Here is a 19,065-nt window from a genome sequence, read left to right on the forward strand (position 1 = left end):
TCCACCAAATGATTCTTACTTGCAGTGCCTTTTGTGTATACGCAAGGAGCATGAGGTGTCTTCTTAAGAGCACTGTGTGCTCCTTCATTTAAAATAAAAAATGTGGATCTTCCAGATTTAAAGACTTGCGGATCTACCTTTTAACTCTTATTTCCTTCCTTTGGCCTTCCATCCCCTCCCTGCCTAGGCATTTCTTGGACCATTGGCTCCTTGAAAAATCCCCTCCCCCATTTTTGCTGCTTTAACACAGGAGTGGTGCGCTTTGTAGAACTATTTGGTTGGATTGGTAATTGTGTGACCTGGATAAGGAAGGCAAACCTGTGTTTAGAAAATTTAAGTATTGTACTAAGATTCCCTGCGGTGGTGGTGCTGCGGTAGCGCGTCTTCTGTGTGAAGACATGCTTGAATGGGTATACCTTCGTTGAAGGTTGTGCGTCAGAGCTGGCAACTCGGCACATAAAAATCTACTGCCAGTCATTAGCGGACCGGAGTTCCGCTGTGGCCGACCCCTAACCGGGAAAAGCCGAAAGAGACAACAAAAACTAAGATTCCCCCTTATGGACCCACATGATTTATGCTTAGTGTTTTTAGGGCCTTATCACTTGACTAGATATTGCGATGTTTGTAACAATTGTAAATGTCCTTCCTTAGGTCACTGTTGCAGTATTGATACTTGTGGGATCTCTTGACAAAGGTAACTTGACATTTGGCCAAAGTATCAAAGCCAAAAACCTTGTTGCTCAGCACATCTGGTGTATGGCGTAGGAGTACATATGTGGACATAATGGGCATCGGATCATCAGACTTGTGCTGCCAGTCTGAAAATGAAACCTCACTAATGTGTCTGTTTATAGTGTCATTGTACTTCTACCACTGCGGGGACTTTGGCAGATAAGTGCCCTGTTGGGGGACCACCTTTTTTTTTTTAAACCTTTTTCTAAAGACATGTTCACATTAGCTGAGAGGAAAGTGTGACTGCAAAAGGCCGATTTCTTATGAAGAGTTCCACTTTGTGTTTGTTTTGCTTGGGACTGAGCACTATTGCTGTAGCTCTAAGATTTGTTAGTTGTTCATCCCTAAAACTGTTAGAACCATGTTAGTTTCCATGATTAATTATTTGGAGAACCATGTTAGTTTCCATGATTAATTATTTAGCGACCATGTGTGTCATGAGCCTCACCCTTAGCAAAATGGTGGAACCTTCTGTCTGACATCACGCCTGCACCCAGGTAGTGACAGCAGTACAAAAAATTGAAACCTGATGCTTCAACTGCCCAATTTGACTTGGACATTTCAGAGATAGTGTAGTGTACTGGCTCACCAGATGTGCAATAGCAAACACCGCCCAAAACCCTCCCCCGTTGTTGTAAGTCAGTTGGAAGTATTCAATATTCATCCGGTGTGAATGAATATTTATTGTTTCTGAACTGTACGATGCCACAAATTTTTAGTAATTCGTCAAATGCTAATTATCAGAGTAAGAAGTCAGAAAACTAGTAAGGTACACAATAGCTACGTTTGCAAAGGTTCCAATCATAAACGCAAAAAATATATCAGCAGCACATAAACCTTAATTTTAAAACATTTTAAAACATTTAAAACATAACTGTTTATTATTGTGTATATAAAATCACAAATATAGCTGCCTGCCTGTTTGCCTTTGTGTGATAATGATCCCGTCATGCTAGATGCTATAGATTTGCTCCCGAATTACACAAATCGTAGGGAAGTCACCTCAAAACATCCATGGTAGGCTTGACCAGAATATTTGGGGAAAATGGTTGTGTGTGTAGTTATATGTAACTAATGCTAACTCCTGAAGTCTGTGACATCCTAACAGTTGACACAGAACACTGGGTCAGCGATGCCCTATCACATCACATGTGATTACATGAAACATATAGTACTACATGAATTTTTAACTTGTTCTCTTGAGTGTTCTTCTTTACTGTCTTCTGTTTGCCAGACTTTACCATTTTTTCTTTTGAATAATACAATTAACAGCTCACCAGGTGTACTCTAATTTATTTTCATTTATATTTTGTTTACTTCAACTAGAAACTAGCTCATTTTCAGAGAGGACTGAGTGGAGCAGCCCTAAAAGAAGAGTTACATTTTGCTTTTTTGTGTACATAATTTATATATACGTTGAAACTTGCATATTTTGTATGTGTTTCGGCCACATTAATTGTATGCATGATGTCACTGCCTAATATGGATGGCATGTCAGTCATGCCTCATTTCATATGCAACTTTTCATGCCACTCATCGAAGTTACGCCCACTCCTGCGCAGAGCTGAAGGTGAGCCAGTACACTACACTATCGCCGACATTTCTGCTGAGATGTAGCAAGACTCTGCAGTATGTCCTTGTCCTTCTGAGATGCCCACTGCTGTGATCTTGCCAGAGACTGGTATGGTGTCTCTTGCTGTCAATTTGAGGAGGCTGAATCTTCTATTGTTACATGAGAAAAGGGGAAACCCAGGGTGATTTCTGAGGGCCTGGAGCGCGCATATCTCATATTCTAGTAAGAGTAGAGGTACACGACTTCATGGAGGTCAGTTAAGGTTCCACATAACCTTTTGTTGGACAAACTGGCCTCAGATGATTATCTTCATGTTTCATTGTTGCAGTTATCACACTTGGGTTTTATCTGCCTGCAGGTAGCCCTCAGTTGGCCCGAATACCAGAGACTTAGTATTTCTGCGTTGGATGCTGTCGCTCCAGTACTGACGTCCGGTCGTCAGGGGTATAAAAACAGGCAGCCGACACCATTACATCAGTCTTTCTTGCCGAGGACCCCAAAGCAGAAGCAGTTCGCAAATGCCTGTCGGCCGCTACCTGAATTTTCGTTTTCAAATTTAATAATCCTGAAGTCTTCTAAAGCTAAGTACCCCATTGGGGATCCTTTTTTCTTGCTCTAACCGATGTCCGAAAAAGTTAACAATTGTCTTGTCTGTGGAAACAAATACCTCCCAGAGATTTTCATTCTTACTGTGTCACCTGTTTAGGGCCAGACCACAATGTCCCTCTCTGTCGGTTTTGTGCCTTAATTAACGCCTGAACCATTTGTCGTCTGGCTCTCTTTGTCGCTAGATTCTTTTGCTCTCAATCTCCGTATTCTGAAATGGTTTTGGTAAGCCATCCAACTACCGATATTCCGGAAAAACGTAAAGATAGACCGCATAAGTCCAAAACTGCCGACGACGCTTCCGTTAAGCTAGTCTCCAGTCTGCCGATACTCAGTGAGGTGCTTGTGCAGTCCCTGATACCCGTTTCAATGGATTCAAAGGCCTCTACTGAGACCCATTGGAAGTTTGGTATGCTGCAAGACTCATCGACTATGGAACCTGCAGATGTCTCCGGAGCTGCTGAGCAGGCAACAGCTTCTGAGCCAGTTATTCCCTCAACCGATGTTCGACTCAAACCAATGACATCTTTTTTGACCAAAACTACCAAGTTTCTTAGGCCCAGGGTATGTACTATGCTTAGAAAACCGACCAAAGCGCATGCATCTGCTCCCGTGCCACAAAAACAAATTAGAATGGCTAAAGACCTTATTGCACAAGAGACTGAGTCCAGTCCCCTTCAGCTTCTACAGACCAGGAGTCCGATGACTCTGAAATTTCTGAATATGAAGACATGCCCTTATCTGCTTATGAGGATTCAGATGCAGAGGAATCCATTCCCTCTGCCTCCCCTCCAGAGGATTTTTCTTTTGGTGAAACTTTGCTTAGCACTGGGAATGCTAAGACTGTCCTCAGCCCAGAAAGAGACTCAGAGAATTTCTAGAGCTGCCCCAACACAGGCTCTTAGCAATACCCCCTGTCCTGGATGTTGTGGATGGTGTATTTATGGAATCCAGTCTTACTCCTGACACTTTACATCCTGCCCCTACTATACCAGACAGGTACAACAGAGTACCGGACACTCGCACATTTCTTTTCAAGAATCCTATTGTTGACCCAGAGATAATTTCCCAGGGGCCTAAAGTTGTCAAGGCTACTACAGCCAAGAATCCCACCCCTTCGGACAGGGATTCCAGAACTTTGGACAGATGGGGTAAGAGGGTATATACCTCTGCAACTCTTGCTATTAGGGCATTGAATTGTCAGTTTCACATGCTGAAGTACCAGCAACATATTATGGCAACCTTTTCATACTGTGCAGAAAATAAAGAGCTTATACACTCTGCATATCAAGTCAGCAAGCATACTTTGCAGTGTGGCTTTGCCCTAGAAGCATCTTGCCAGGCAGCTGTCACTGGCTCTGTACTGAGGAGACATCCTTGGCTGAAGAAGCAGACCTTGCCAGACCATGTCAAATCAAAGTTACTAGACGCTCCTTTGAAATAAGGACTGTTTGGCACCAAAGCAGAAGAGGTTCTTAAAAAGATGGATGAAAAATCTAAGTCTATGCCGACTTTTAAAGAATTCTTACAAGTGCAACCCCCTAGATTCAGTAGGCATTGCCCTTCCAAACACTGGTCCTTTCCAGCCCCCTCCAGGCCTTCTCAAACCAGACCCAGGGGAAACAGACCACCCAGACTTCAGTCTCAGGGTATGCCGAGATCTAAGCAATGGAGTGCCCCCACTCCTAAAGCAGGGAGTGGTAAGCCACCTCCTTATGGAAAAAGCTCATAATGACTTCTTTACTCCACTCCCCAGCCCTGCCCAGTTGCTTGTGCCCTTAGGAAGAAAACTTGCCCTTAATGCAAAAAACTGGATGTCCATCACTCAGGACCGGTGGGTCCTCAGCATTATCCCAGGGTACAAATTTTATTTCTATTCACTGCCAACCCCAAGCGGGTTTCCAGACCTTCCTCCAAACCAGTGGGCAGAAGCTCAAAGCCAAGTACTTTCCCTGCTCAATATCAGAGCTATTCAGACGGTTCCAATAGAACAGACGGGTCAAGGTTTCTACTCCAGACTCTTCTTGGTACGCAGGAAAGAGGGCTGTTGGCACCCAATCCTGGATCATTCCATTCTCAACACCTTCTTGGTGGTACCATAATTCAAAATGCTTACCCTGCAACAACTTCTTCCTATGCTAGCCAAGGATGCCTGGTTAGTCACTCTAGACTTAAAAGGAGCCAATCTGCATATCCCCATAAGGGAATCATGCAGGAAGTATCTACGTTTCAGGACAGGGTCTGTGCATGATCAGTTCTCTGCACTTCCCTTTGGCTTATCTTCTGCGCCTAGAGTATTCACAAAATGTCTGGCTCCAGCCATTGCATACTGCAGGCAGAGAAATATCCAAATTCACCCGAACATGGACGACTGCCTGATTCAGGCAGACAGTCGGAAATTGCTGCTGCAGCACCTGACATTTGTGAAAAACCTCACTTCCTTGGAGTACGCCATCAATGAAAAGAAATCAAAACTGTTACCTAGTCAAAAGATTGTATTCCTGGGAGCAAGCTTGGACACAGCTTTGCAGATGGCATTCTTCACCTCAGAAAAACAAGTCCATCTGACAGACTACTTCAAACAAATGGCCACCAGAACCCAGCTATCTGCAAGAAAAATACTGCAAGCCCTAGGGTTCTTGGCCTCATCTATCCTGCTGATTCCATATGCAAGACTGCATATGAGGAAACTCCAATGATACTTAAGTCTTTGGTGCCAAAATTCTCAGGACCTGGAAACAGTCATTCCTATCATACCCTGTCCAAGGACAGAGTTCCTTTGGTGAGCAGAAGCATGCAACCACATCAAGGGACTGCCATTTACTCAACCCTAAGCCACCCAGACCCTAACCACAGACTCATCAGACTGTACCTGGGGGGCACACATGAACGGAATATGTATCCAGGCCACTGGAGCCCAAGTCAAATTCATCTACACATCAACCACAAAGAGATGCTAGCTGTACAGAATGCCCTGACAGCTTTCAGATCCCTAATCTTTCAAGGACAACTGCTAATAAAAACCGACAACACCACAGTTATGTGGTACATAAGCAAGCAGGGGGTACCCATTCTTACCCACTCTGCAGGCTAGCCATGGCCCTGTGGAACACGTCCTTGAACATTCAAGTCCATTTGCAAGTCCAATTCCTGGCAGGCAAACAAAACTTACTGGCAGATGACTTGAGCAGAAATCTCCTAGATCCACACGAGTGGCAATTGGAGCAGAGCACGTTCAGCCCTCTGATCCAGAAATGGGGGACCCCAGAGGTGGATCTCTTTGCCTTCCCCCTACAACCACCAGCTCAGCAAATTCTGCACCAGGAATCCTCACAGCAGAGCCTGGAAAGTGGATGCCCTCTTTTCAAGAGTATTATTCAAGATAAAACAGGACAGACCAAGGACAATTCTGATTGCCCCGGACTGGCCACGCCAGAACTGGTACCCACTCCTGCTCAGCCTGACATAGGTGCCACCCTGGCACCTACACCAGAATCCAGCCCTCCTTTCTCAGCAGGAGGGACAAATTCTACATCCACAACTGCAAACCCTAAATCTTGCAGCCTGGCTTATTCCTTGAATTCTTCCCCAGCGACCTTAAACAGGTGCTGGACGTCATTCTTGAAACCAGAAGATCCAGTACAAGAAAATCCTTTGCTGATAAGTGGAAAAGGTACTGCTCATGGATTCAGTTTAAGGGAGAGGATTAAACACTGCGCGGTCTGCCTCATTATCCTTGATTACCTAGCAGATCTACTCCACAGAGGCCTCTCCTTTTCCTCCTTTAAGATACATGCCTCAGCCATTTCTGCTCATTACAACACTGAGCCACCTCTCTTCTCGCACCCTCTTATCAAACAGTTCCTGAGAGGGGCAAACAACTTGAGGCCACCAAGGAAAGCACCCACCCCTGATTGGGACCTTAACTTTGTACTGGAAAAGCTCCCCCCCCCCCCCTGAACCTGCTGCATCACCAGAGTTAAAATTTCTCTCTTGGAAAACCGTCTTGCTTCTGGCCATCACTTCAGCTAGAAGAGTGTCTGAGCTACAAGGACTGATGGCTGTGGAACCCTTCATTATTTTCCATGCTGACAGGGTTTCCCTCAGGACTAACCCTTCCTTTATGCCTAAATGGTGTCCAATGCGGCATTCAGTCAGTCCATCCATTTGCAAACCTTCTTCCCTAATCGTCAAAATAAAGGGGAAAGGATCCTCCATTCCTTGGACATGCTCAGATTCTACCTTGAATAGGACTAAGCCCTTCAGAAAATCTGACCAGCTACTACTCAGCTTTACAACAGGGGCCAGAGGGCAAGGCCATTTCAAAACCAACTATTTATTTCCAAATGGATAGCACACTGCATCCATTTCTGCTACAAGCACCATGGAAAACAAAACTCCTCAGGGGGTCAGAGCACATTCCACTGGGGCAACATCTACCTCTACAGCATTTCTCAGGGGAGTCCCTACAAAGGACATCCTGGAGGCTGCTACCTGGAGTTCTGTACACACCTTCACCAAGCATTACCACCTGCCTATCTTTTCCAAATCCAAGGCAGGATTTGCTGCAGCAGTCTTGCAAGGCATACTAGGCAGCCCTAACTCTTCTTGACTGCCTCCACCCTTCTTCAGCTTTGGGAATCTACCCAAGTGTGATGACTGCAACAGTGAAACACGAAGAACATAGTACAGTTGTGTACACTTACCATAAATGTAGGTGTTCAAGTGTGTTCACTGTTGTAGTCCTGGTTTCCCTCCCTCCAGCCCCCTGGTTCTCTCTCTCTCCTATCTATGGCTGTTACTAACCCCTTTTGTGGTATTGTTCTTTACTTTTTACTGGTGGTGTTTTCTCCCACCATAACCTAGCTCCCTATTTGGAGGGCTCCTGACATTTGGGACAAGAAAATGGCGTTGGCTGCCTGTTTTTATACTCCTGACGACCTGACGTCAGTCCTAGTGAAACAGCATCAGACGCAGAAATACTAAGTCTCTGGTATTTGGGCCGACTGAGGGCTACTTGCAGGCAGATAACCCAAGTGTGATGACTGCAACAGTGAATACACTCAAACATCTGCATTTATGGTAAGTGTACACAACTGTACTTTGAGGATACCTTGTCCCCAGATTCACCACTGGAAGAGATTTTATTTGAAACATTCTCCAGAATGATGTAATAGATCCAGGTCTCAAACAGAAAAGTTATTAAGAATTATTGGAAGTAGGGGCCCAAAAAAATCTTTGCTTGTGCTCATTGTCCTGGAAGCCTTCTTTGCATGCTTTTGCCTCCACTTCTAATAACCCAGACTCAGAGCCACCTGCATCTAAAAAACCTGAAAGGATTTACAGGGTCCCCGCAGAAATTAGGTTTCTGTACACACATGCTGTAGCAAACTTCTAAACTTTTTCTTTCTATAGATAAATTCACCAAAACCCATCACTGCTTCTGTTATGCTGCCATTTGATAGAGGCAGTATGACTACAGACAGATACGGCAAAAAGTCTATAATTTTGTCACTGTGGCACTTAGGGCCCTCTGGCTGAGTTTGAGGATTCTAAACCTATTTTCCAGTTTGTCTGTCCTCAACTACGCCACCTAAGTAACCAGACACTTCATTAAATACAGCTGTAACACTACAGAGACTTCTCCAGTGCAGCTGCCACAGATTCAGTCTTCTGCACATTTGCTTTGCTTTGTATCTGTTCCCTTTTATGAAGATGTCAAGCCCAAGCTTCTGGACTCCCCCTTCATAGGGGCCACTCGTTTGCCCTTTCGGCTGCTGGACTCTTCACAACCTTATAGGAAAAAGGTTAAAGTTGTACAGAATTTTGAGCAGTTTCTTACCTCAGTCCCTAGATGCCAAAGGAGCTGTCCATCCAAACCCAGTACTTTTGTTCATAGAGAACAAAAGTTCCTTCAAAAGGGTAAAAAAAAATGTAAAATCGGAAGAAACCTCTGTGGGACTCCAACTCTGAAAGCACTTTTGTGGAAAAAGTATTTCTGACTATTTCTGCCTTTCCCACCCACCTTGGGTCACAGATCCCTTGTAAGACCCCCCCCTCCAAGCATGGGACTGCATTATTTTAGACAAATAGGTTTTGTCCAACATAAAAACAGTTACAGAATGTCTTGGAAAGAGCTTTCTTTTCTGTGGGGAATCCCTTCCTCCTTGCTGATCACTCCTCTCTTCCCTCCCTTTGTTCAGGACCTGCTCTTCCAAGGGACTATAGAACCTGTTCCTCCATATTTTTACACAAGACACTTCCTGATTCCCAGGGAAGAGGGAACATGGAGACTCATTCTAGATTTGCCATAGCTCAACATCTTTTGGAAGTTTCATTCTTCTTGATGCTCTCTCTTCTTATCTTACTTCCCTTAATCATTCCTCAGCTTTCCTTGTCATATTTACCCTGCCTCCGAGAAGTCTGTGGGGTTTTCAATCTTCATTACACTTCAGACTGTCTACAGCTCCCAGAATCTTCACTGTGGCCATTGCGTTTTGGAGAACCCAGAGGATTCAAATTTTCCTTACCTGGATGACCATGTAATCCAGGCCTCCTCCCAAGAAACTCCTGCTACATCTTAGCTTCACCATGTCTCTCTCTAAAAGACTGCTATTCACTCTTGACATCAGGAAGTCTTCTTTGACACCACCCCAGGATGGTTCTACTTCTAACCATTGAAATTTCAAAACATCGAAATTCTGATCATCGAGACCAGAACATCGAATTTTGAAACATTGAAGGTTACAAGTGTAATCAAAAAGAAAAATACATTTTAACAATTGTATGCAGGGGGCTTCCCCCCCCTGCGCCACTCCCCCCCCCACTTTAATATTCCAACTCCGAGACTGCACTACAGTGGAGTAAAGGGAAATCTCCTGTTTAGCGCTATATGCAGAAGCGCTAAACGGGAGATTTTCCGTATCCTGTCTGTAGTGCCATCACACCGATGGCGCACAGACACACACAGTATACAGGGCACCTTGGTGCCCTGCAAACACACAACATTCTCCCACCTACACTTACCTTTTTCTTCCCCTTCAAACCTTCGATGTTTTAAAACTCGCTGTTCTGGTCTCTATGATCTAAACTTCAGTGTTTTAAATGTTCTATGGTTTGAAGGGAAACCCCAAGGATACAGTCTTCCTAGGTTCCAGACTGAATACCCAGTTAATGACAGCTTTCTCTCTTCAGCAGAAAGTTCTCTTTGACCAGTTACTTCCATTTTTTGCCTCCCTGCTTCCCCTGTCTGACTTCCTGTAGGTACATGCAAGCCATAATTCCAGTTGGTTGTTTATGCCATATTACACATGAGTAATATCCATTGGTACTTTGTCACTTTGGTCTCTACACTGTTACCCTCTGGACTTCCAAATTACTCTCATTCCTTTCTAAAGAAGAAGCTGCAATGGTGGATCTCTCTCTCATGAAGCTTAATACATGAGTTCGATACCTACTTCTCCATACCTGCTACCCATGGGACCTCCACACACACTCTTCAACCTGGCCTGAGGGGTGTGAACAGACTGCAGTACAGTTCTGGAGCACTGGTCCCAGAGTGAGATCTTTACACTTGTGTTCCTTAGAGATGCATGCCTTTCTACAAGGTCTACTGTCACTCTCACCTTTGGTGCCCAGGCTCCCTGAAAGTATTCATAGACATCAGCACAGTCATATACATTAACAAATTGGGGAGGGGTACCAAGTTTTAGCAGCTGAGAAGGCTAGCTCTGATAACATGGGAAATGATTGTTACTGATTAGTCCCTACAGGCATTTTGCATTCCTTCAGAAGTCTGTGCCTTTTCAGACTCCCTTAGCAGATCCAGGGAAGACCCTCACAAGTCTGTGTCACACAGGGAGGTTTTGCTAGGCGTAGTTCATTTTTTTTTTACTCCAAACAGAACAGATAATGTGGACTGTTCTGCTCCAGTACCCATTGTCAGCAGGCCTGATGGATGGGCACCATGTCTTTCAGGTGTGTGTGTGTGTGTGTGTGTGTGTGTGTGTGTGTGTGTGTGTGTGTGTGTGCGTCTCTGTGTGCGTTTGTCTTTCTCTCTTTTTCTGTCTTTCTCTGTTTTTCTGTCTTTCTCTGTTTTTCTGTCTCTGTCTGTCCTTCATCTCTCCTCCTGATCCCGAAGGTTCTCCTGAATATCACGAGGGACAAGCCCAAAATCTTTAGTAATTTCATTTTGGATTGGCCAGCATTGGTTTCCTCCATTCATTTCCATCTTGCAGGGGTAACCACTACAAGTTAACCTAGCAAGTGGACTGACTTAATCAGAACAAGGGCTCTGTGATTCACCTCAATCTGCAGGCCCTCAGCCTAACTCTTTGGGTGATGATCTTGATTCCATTCAAACACCAAATTTCAAAGGAAGTGCTTTTAGGTACTCCTGGAGGCGAGAAAACCTGTCCTTTGAAAGTCTTGCATCTCCAAGTGGAAAAGAGTTTTCATGTGGTGTTACAAGAATGAGAACCCCTTTCAGGTGGAAAATCTATTTTGTGTGATTTTAATTTAAACAACGAGTAGAGACCTGAGAAACTGAAGGTGCTTTTAACTCTGTAGATAGTATCTTGGCTGTGGCCACTAGTACGGTGCTGTGCTGAGGAGGTTTGCCTGGTTGGGTTCTCACAACCTCCCAGATGATGTATAAAATGGGATTTTAAATTCTCCTGTGGATAGTGTTTTAGTTTTAGGACCCCTGCTGCAGAGGTTATCAAAAACTTGATGAGAAAGGGTAACCTGATACAGGGAAAGTTTCAGATTTTTCAGTCCTCCTTCAAATATACCAAGGGATTTTCCTGCTGTCTCATCTGGTTTTGTCAAGAAACAAAATAAACAGTCTCGGCAAAATGCTGGCAAGTTAAAAAAAAAAAGGTTCCAAAAAGAAAGCAGGAACTCCCCAGAATAAAGGATAGTCAAAGCAGTGCGACCATGTAAGAGACCTTGCCCCCCCCCCCTTCATCCTGGCAGTCTTATTCCTTCCAGAAAAGACCATCTACAATTCTGTGTTTGGCAGCAGATTGTTGCAGATAAATGGGTTCTGAGACTGATTTCAACAGGGTTAAAGATGGCAGTGCGAAGAAATTCCTCCCTTTCAGGGAGCACACTTGATCTTACATAGGCAATAAAAACAGTTCTTCCTTCGCAGGTGGGAAAAGGTTTTTATTCAAGAATGTTTTGGTACCAAAGAAGGAAAATAGCTGGAGACCAGGTCTGGACCTTTCTTTCTTTCAACAACTGTATGATTGTGTGAAGTGAAAGCATTTTTAACTTGGCACGGTCTGTAAAAACTTTCATTTGAGTTTTTGTTGACCTTTGATTTAAAAGATGTTTATCACATTGCTCATCCTCCAGATCATACCTCTCAACCTCTTAGAGCAAAACATGTGGACAAAGCCTAAAATGATGGGGGGGAAGGGGGACAAATAGGGACAGATTTTTAATATTGCTCTTAAAAACTTAGAAAGGTGATAGAAAGTTTTGCATTATGAATTTTCTGAAGGATGTGGAGTCTTAAACTCAAATGTTTGTCATTATTTAATGACTTTAATCCTCAGCTATTTTCTGGAAAAGTACAGATTTTAGGAAGAACACACCAAAAATATGAGGCAAAAATCTGGACAGTATGTGAAAATCTGTACAGTTGAGAGGTGTCCTCCAGACATAGGATGTTATGGTTTTGTGTGTCTGGATCACATTATCAGTTCTGTGCCTTACCCTTTGGGCTATCCACTGCTCCAAGTGTGTGTTTACAAAGTGTCTATCCTTGTAGTTCATTGCAGGATGCAGGGTATCCACATTTTTCCATATGTAGATGACGATCATGAGTGGACAAGGTGATCCGTTGTGGCGACCCCTAACCGGGAAAAGCCAAAAGAAGATGATGATGACGTGGTTCTCACTTGGGTGGAAGATTTCCTGCATAGGCTGGGATTCCACAAGAACATTTGAAAAGTCCCTCTTGTCTCCTTCGCACAAGAGCATGTTCCTGAGGTGTCTGGTAGAAACATCTGTACTAACAACTTTTCTACTGCAGGAAAAATAGATCTATACTTGGATTTAATTCACGGATTTTTCCACTCAGAATTTGGTAGCTGTGAGGGAATACCAGAAGATTGTATGTCTTATGGCTTCTCTGATTCTCATAATATCTCTTTCAGAACTCCACATCAGGTTATAATGGCATCTGAAGTCTTTCTGGTCCCAGCATCAACACCCATTGTCTTTGAATTCCAATTCTGGGGTTTGACAGAAAAGAAATCACTTGGTGGTGACATCAAATATTCATGAATCCCAGTCTCCACTTCCCCCTCCTGCTCTAAATACGTCACTATAGATGCCTTAGACTTTGCATGGGGAGCAGTGTTAAGGAGGATAAAAATGCAAGACATATGAGACGGACTGTCACAAGCGCACAAACATAGGAGGTGCTCGTCTTTATCAAGGCACTCAACTGTCTGAATCGCCTTTAGTCCCAAACACCTCTTCAAGTTATTAGAGTCAATATCATAGTGATGTGGTACATAAACAAGCAAAGGGGAGCCAGATCTTACACCCCCCATGCAGGCTAGCCATGTTAGCATGGAATATAGCGGAATATAGCATTACAGTACAGTCTTCGTGTTTAGGCATCCTACATTCCATCGGAGTAAAATTGTTTAGCAGATAAGTTGAGCAGGACAAAGGCAGGACTTCACAAAAGGATCTAGATCAGGTGGTTCAAGATTTGATCCATCTATGGTGAGTTTCTCAAGTAGACCTTTTTGCCACCATTCTGAACAATTTGCTGGCAAATTATGCTCCAAGACCCCATGCAAAAACTGGAAGACAGATGCCTTTTCTTTTCCCTGGATAAGAATGTTCCTTTTTGCTTTTCCGTCCTCTACAGGATACTGATGAAGATTCAGTAGGAATCCCCCAAGATCAGTGTGGTGATTCCCTTCTGGTCCACACAACAGTGGATGTTAAGTTGTCTGTCTCGCCTTCGTTCTTGCTGGTTGGGTTCGGAGCTGATCCTCGGCTCCGACTCTGCCATCTTCAATAGCTCGAGAGCTGTTTACTGGCTTGAGGCTACCCCTTATTCCATAATGCCTAGCGATAGCTACCCAGATCTCATTTGCCGCTTCAGCTGCGAGGTGTCGTTTTTCTGGCTCAGGCTTGTATATTAATATTTTGTGTAAATTCTCTCTAGAATTTAACTCTTCTAGTATATTTTTCTGTTTTATTATTAGCGATAGTGTTACTGTTGTAGTTAACTGTTTGATGTGAAATTGTTCTCTCTCGCCATTTTGTTCTTACACGTGGGTCGGAGCCGATCCCTCAGCTCCGAATCAGCCGCTTTCAAGCTCAAACTCTCAGAGAAGCTCGAGACCTAGTGTATCCCATGATGCTCTACTGTGAATCCCCAGATCTAGTTTGCCGCTGCAACGGATCAGCAGCTCGTTGGAGGAAGCTCGGTCCAGTGATTTAAAATTTTCTGTATTAATAGGATTTTTTATCTTTAAATTAGTTTTACACATACCTAGATTTCAACCTTTATTATAGTATTAAGGTTTTTTGCCTGTTAGTATAACTTTTCTAAAAAGTTTTTCTTCAGGGCTTTAGGCCTCTCTTTCTTGGGCGTGACAGGGCTCTGTCAGCTATTGTGTGTGTGCGTGTTTATCTTCTCATATAATCTAGTGTGCATCATATATTTAGTGTGGTAGTTAGTATTAGATATTTAGTGTGTTTATAAATATAGTTCTGTAGGAAGTTAGTTAATACTAGTTATAGTTAAAAGTAACTAATTTTCTTAGACAAAGAAAAATTCAGGGACCTGAATTATTTAAAATGTCAGAGAAACAAACGTCAGGGTTCAAAAGGTGTGAGTGCGGTCAAAAGATGTCTGTTACAACCACTCCACCTGCGTTTGGGTTAGAGTCAATATCATAGTGATGTGGTACTGTTTGGGTTCTGTACACCTACAAGAGGTGTGCTCTATCTGCCACTCCTTCAGCGCCAGGGTTCTTTTGGAAAGGTGGAGGAAGCTGGCAGATAGAGGATTCCTGAAGCCTGATTTTCAGGCTACCTTAGACAAGGCTTACCTCTCTTCCAAGGCTTCGGAGGGGTCAAAGTGTTCCAAGGGATTCTCGGAGCCCAAGTCATCGGCTCCGAGTTCCTCTGGTATAGTTCGTGCATCGGCTCCACAGGCCTTGGAGCCATGTATCGACCCTCTACCTCGGAGCCCAGTTGTGGAACCGATATTGGAGACTCCTCAGTCTCCAGTTCTTCAGTCAGTCCCATCTTCGGCTCCTTCAACCCATCCCTCGACGCATTCTTCGAGGCTTTCCGATGTGGATCTGGACCGAGTGGTTAAGAGGCTCTTAGAGAACCCAGCCCTGGCCAAAATGCTGTCTGCTTCGAGCCACTCTGCTTCGAAGCCTGAAACCCCAGCCGTAACTTTTCCACCTCCTCCAAAGCCAATCGAGCGTTGGGAGCCGGGGCAGGCGGAACCGTTGTTGGTAGAGCCATCAGAGCCGAGGTTCATCCACCTCCCTTGGCTCCATCGACCTTGATCACCTCTGTTCCGACCAGGGAATCTCGGGGCCAACAGTCCCTCGCTGGCTCTGGGGTGGAGAGTCGAACCGATACCTCGGTTCCGACCCTTCCACTCGGGGCTTCGGCGCAGGTGGCCTCTGCTCCGTCCTCTGGATTGGAGTGGGGGGGTCTCGGCTCGGGGAAAGCTGCCGGCCTCTTTGGAGCCGACTGACTTCTCGGACTGAGATTCTGGTGCCTTCGATGCCATGAGGAAGGTAATGTCTGCTAAGACGACTACCTCCTTGGATCTGTTTTCCCCTCCCCCTAAGGGGCCTCGTTCTACCTCTTCCCCACAGATCCCCCACCAAGCGTTGAGGTCCAGGGCCTCAGGTATCCCCATTTGGGTGGCCCCTCCTCTCTAGGGACTTCACCGGACGCTCCCACCGATGAAGTACCTAGGAAGAGATTGTGCAAGAGGAGGCACTTGGATTCCCCACAGGAATCCCGGACATTGGATACCAACTTGGAGGAATCTGAAGGGTCCCCACGATCCCCCTCAGGGGATGTCTCATTTGCAGACATGTTGGAAATCATGAGGCAGAGGGGTGATTGGCAGTCCCTTGCCCCTACTGAAGATGAGTCGGTCCTCCTGAAGGCCTTTAGATCTCAACCATCCACCTCCTGGTTTACTCCGCCCTTCGATGAACTGATGGAGCTGGTTGCTCGAAGGGCGTGGGAGTCCCCTGAATCAGTGGAACCGGTCCCTCGGAGGCCCAACAAGTTTATTACTTCCCCTACTGATAAGGCCTTTCTAACAAAGGGAGTCCCGGTTGATGCCATGGTGGTGGCGGCGGCCTCCAAGAAAGAGATGTCGGAAACCTCTTCTGCTGTCCATCTTCCTAATAAAGATTCTAGGACTATGGACAGATATGGGAAATGCATATTTAGTTCTGCGGCATTTTCCATGAGATCGCTCAACTACGTGACACATTTTACCAGTCTTCAACGAGATCTCTTCAAAGAGCTGGGAGATGCTCTCCAGGGTAAAACAGCTGATGCAGTTTCTGAGAAGGTGACTGCACAACTCAACACCCTCAGTTCCATAGTAAACTCATCCATGCGACTCATTTCTTATGCTGCTGATGGATCAAGTAGGGCGGCAGGCTCAGCGATAGCTCTTAGGTGACTGTCCTGGAAGCGCCTTTGCGGAAGCCTTTAAATTTTCCTTTGTCAATACCCCATTCGATGGATCTGCCTTGTTCGGGCCCAAAGTTAAGGAGACACTTAGTAGGTGTGAACAAGAAGGAAAGACTCTGTCTGCAGTTGGAGTCCGTTTTTCCACTCCCAACTAGACCGTACCCCAAAGGGCAACGAAGTGGGAAAATGTGGTTCCAGAAACCCCAAGGAGCTTTCCAAAACGCACCTACTGATACTCGCTCTAGGGGCGGGGGAGGGGGCAAAAAACGAAGACTCCGTCCAACCGGTAGAGGCGGTCTGCAAAACCAGGGCGACAGGGAACAGATTTCTGGGTAGCCCTCTCAGCGTTCCTGGAAGGAAGCCCGGCTGTCCTACTCTGGAGGCAGTCGGGGGTTGCTTGGCTTTATACCCAAACGCCTAGCTAAGCATTACAACGGATTATTGGGTAAAAAGCATCATTGCCAGAGGTTACTACATTCCCTTTACAACCCCCCCCCCCCCCATGAGTGGATCCCAGACGTTCCACCCAGTCTGAGAAAACTAGCAGCCATAGACATCCAAAACCTGCTAGACAAGAGAGTCCTCCAGCCAGTCCCGGCAGACCAAATAGGATCCGGAACTTACTCAAGGTTCTTTTTAGTTCCAAAGAAAACAGGAAACTGGAGGCCCATACTAGACCTCGGCAAGCTCAACACCTTCGTCAAGAAGGAGCGGTTCCGGATGGTCACGCTGCAATCAATTATCCCATTCTTAGCAACAGGCGATTGGATGTGCAATATAGATCTCAAGGATGCTTACTACTACTACTACATCAAAATGGACAGATCATCCAGAGATCACCTGCATTTCGGGCTGAGGGCCAGTCATTACCAGTTCAGAGCCCTGCCCTTTGGTCTTACCACAGCCCCCCCAGGGTGTTCACCAAATGTATGGCAGTGTTCACGGCTCACCTGAGATGATTGGGATTCCGGGTGTTTCCATATCTGGACGACTGGCTCCTCACCACCACCTCCAGGCATCAACTAATACAAGCAAGAGACTACACCATAAACCTTTGTTCCCAGTTGGGTATAACCCTGAACTTCGAAAAATCTGCGTCATTACCCTCGCAGCATATTACATTTAAAGGGGCAGAACTGGACACAGTCAATGCAAGGATCACATTGCCCCAATCAAGAATCGTATCTGTAAAAAATCAACTATCCAGCCTGTTGATCTGGAACAAAGCTCCTGCATCCCAAATACTGCAGCTTTTAGGCACAACGGCAGCCACACTGATAGCAGTTCCGTTAGGTCGAATGCACATGCGAATACTCCAGTGGCTACTCTTCGCGCAATGGTCTTACCGTCTGTCCATGTCACACGAGATCCGACTATTGAATCTTTTCAAGAAGGATCTCAATTGGTGGTTGAACAGTGACCAAGTGATAATCGGACGTCCCTTTGTTCTTTCCCAACCACAGCCACAGTGACCACGGATGCTTCCCTGATAGGGTGGGGGGGCATATTTTTGGGAAAGATTGTCCAAGACACTTAGTCAATCATGGAAACACATTTGCATATAAATGTCCTAGAGCTGAGAGCGGTGTTCCTAGCGTTGCAAAACTTTCACGATTCTCTTCCTCTAGGTACAGTTGCTATCCAGACAGACAACATGTCGGTAGTCTGGTATATCAACAAGCAAGGGGGAACCAGGTCATATCCCTTATGCCGGGAGGCCCTAAGGATTTGGCAGTGGGTTGTATCCACCAGATGCTTTCTGATAGCAGCGCACATCCTGGGGTCATCCAACGTGATAGCGGACAAACTAAGCAGAGCCATGCTGTTGCTTCGAGTGGTCTCTCAAACAGAAGGTGGCGGAAGAGATCTTCCGCAGATGGGGCCAGCCTTGCTGCAACCTATTTGCATCTCCAATGAATGCCAAATACAGCAAGCTACTTTGCCCTTTATCCCCCACCTGGGAACAAACTGAGGGACGCACTCGTACATGTTTGGCCCCCGGGCCTCTTGTATGCCTTTCCGTCAGTACCCCCAATTCCCAAATTCATGCAGAAAGCCAAAAATCTGGGAAGGACTGTGATCTTGATAGCCCCATCTTGGCCTCGGCAGATTTGGTTCCCCTTCCTGCGAAAGTATCAAGTGGAAGAACCATGGATCCTGGACCCAGTGCCGGATCTTCTGACTCGTTCGTTGGGAGCTCTTCATCCCTCCCTCACCTCCCTAAAATTGACAGCTTGGCTGCTCCAATTCCCACATTAGCCAGGTCTCAAGATTTGTCTTCTGCGGTCCAGCATATTATAGTTTCCTCTCATAAACTATCTACTAGGAAGCTATACAATAGCAAATGGAAATGGTTTGTTCACCTCGCTTCTCAACATGACATTGATCCTTATGTAGCACCTGTTCATATCATCTTAGAGTTCTTATCTTCCTTG

General features: G+C 45.3%; 1 protein-coding gene across 1 annotated transcript in view; it reads left to right on the forward strand.

Annotated features, from left to right (window-relative positions):
* Positions 1 to 19,065, forward strand: part of ASXL1 (ASXL transcriptional regulator 1) — a gene marked incomplete in the record, with an annotated part of 1,368,406 nt that overhangs the window by 307,342 nt on the left and 1,041,999 nt on the right.

Source organism: Protopterus annectens, chromosome 12.part0 (genome assembly GCF_019279795.1).
Source record: "Protopterus annectens isolate FY-2018-M chromosome 12.part0, PAN1.0, whole genome shotgun sequence".
Classification (NCBI taxonomy): domain Eukaryota; kingdom Metazoa; phylum Chordata; order Ceratodontiformes; family Protopteridae; genus Protopterus; species Protopterus annectens.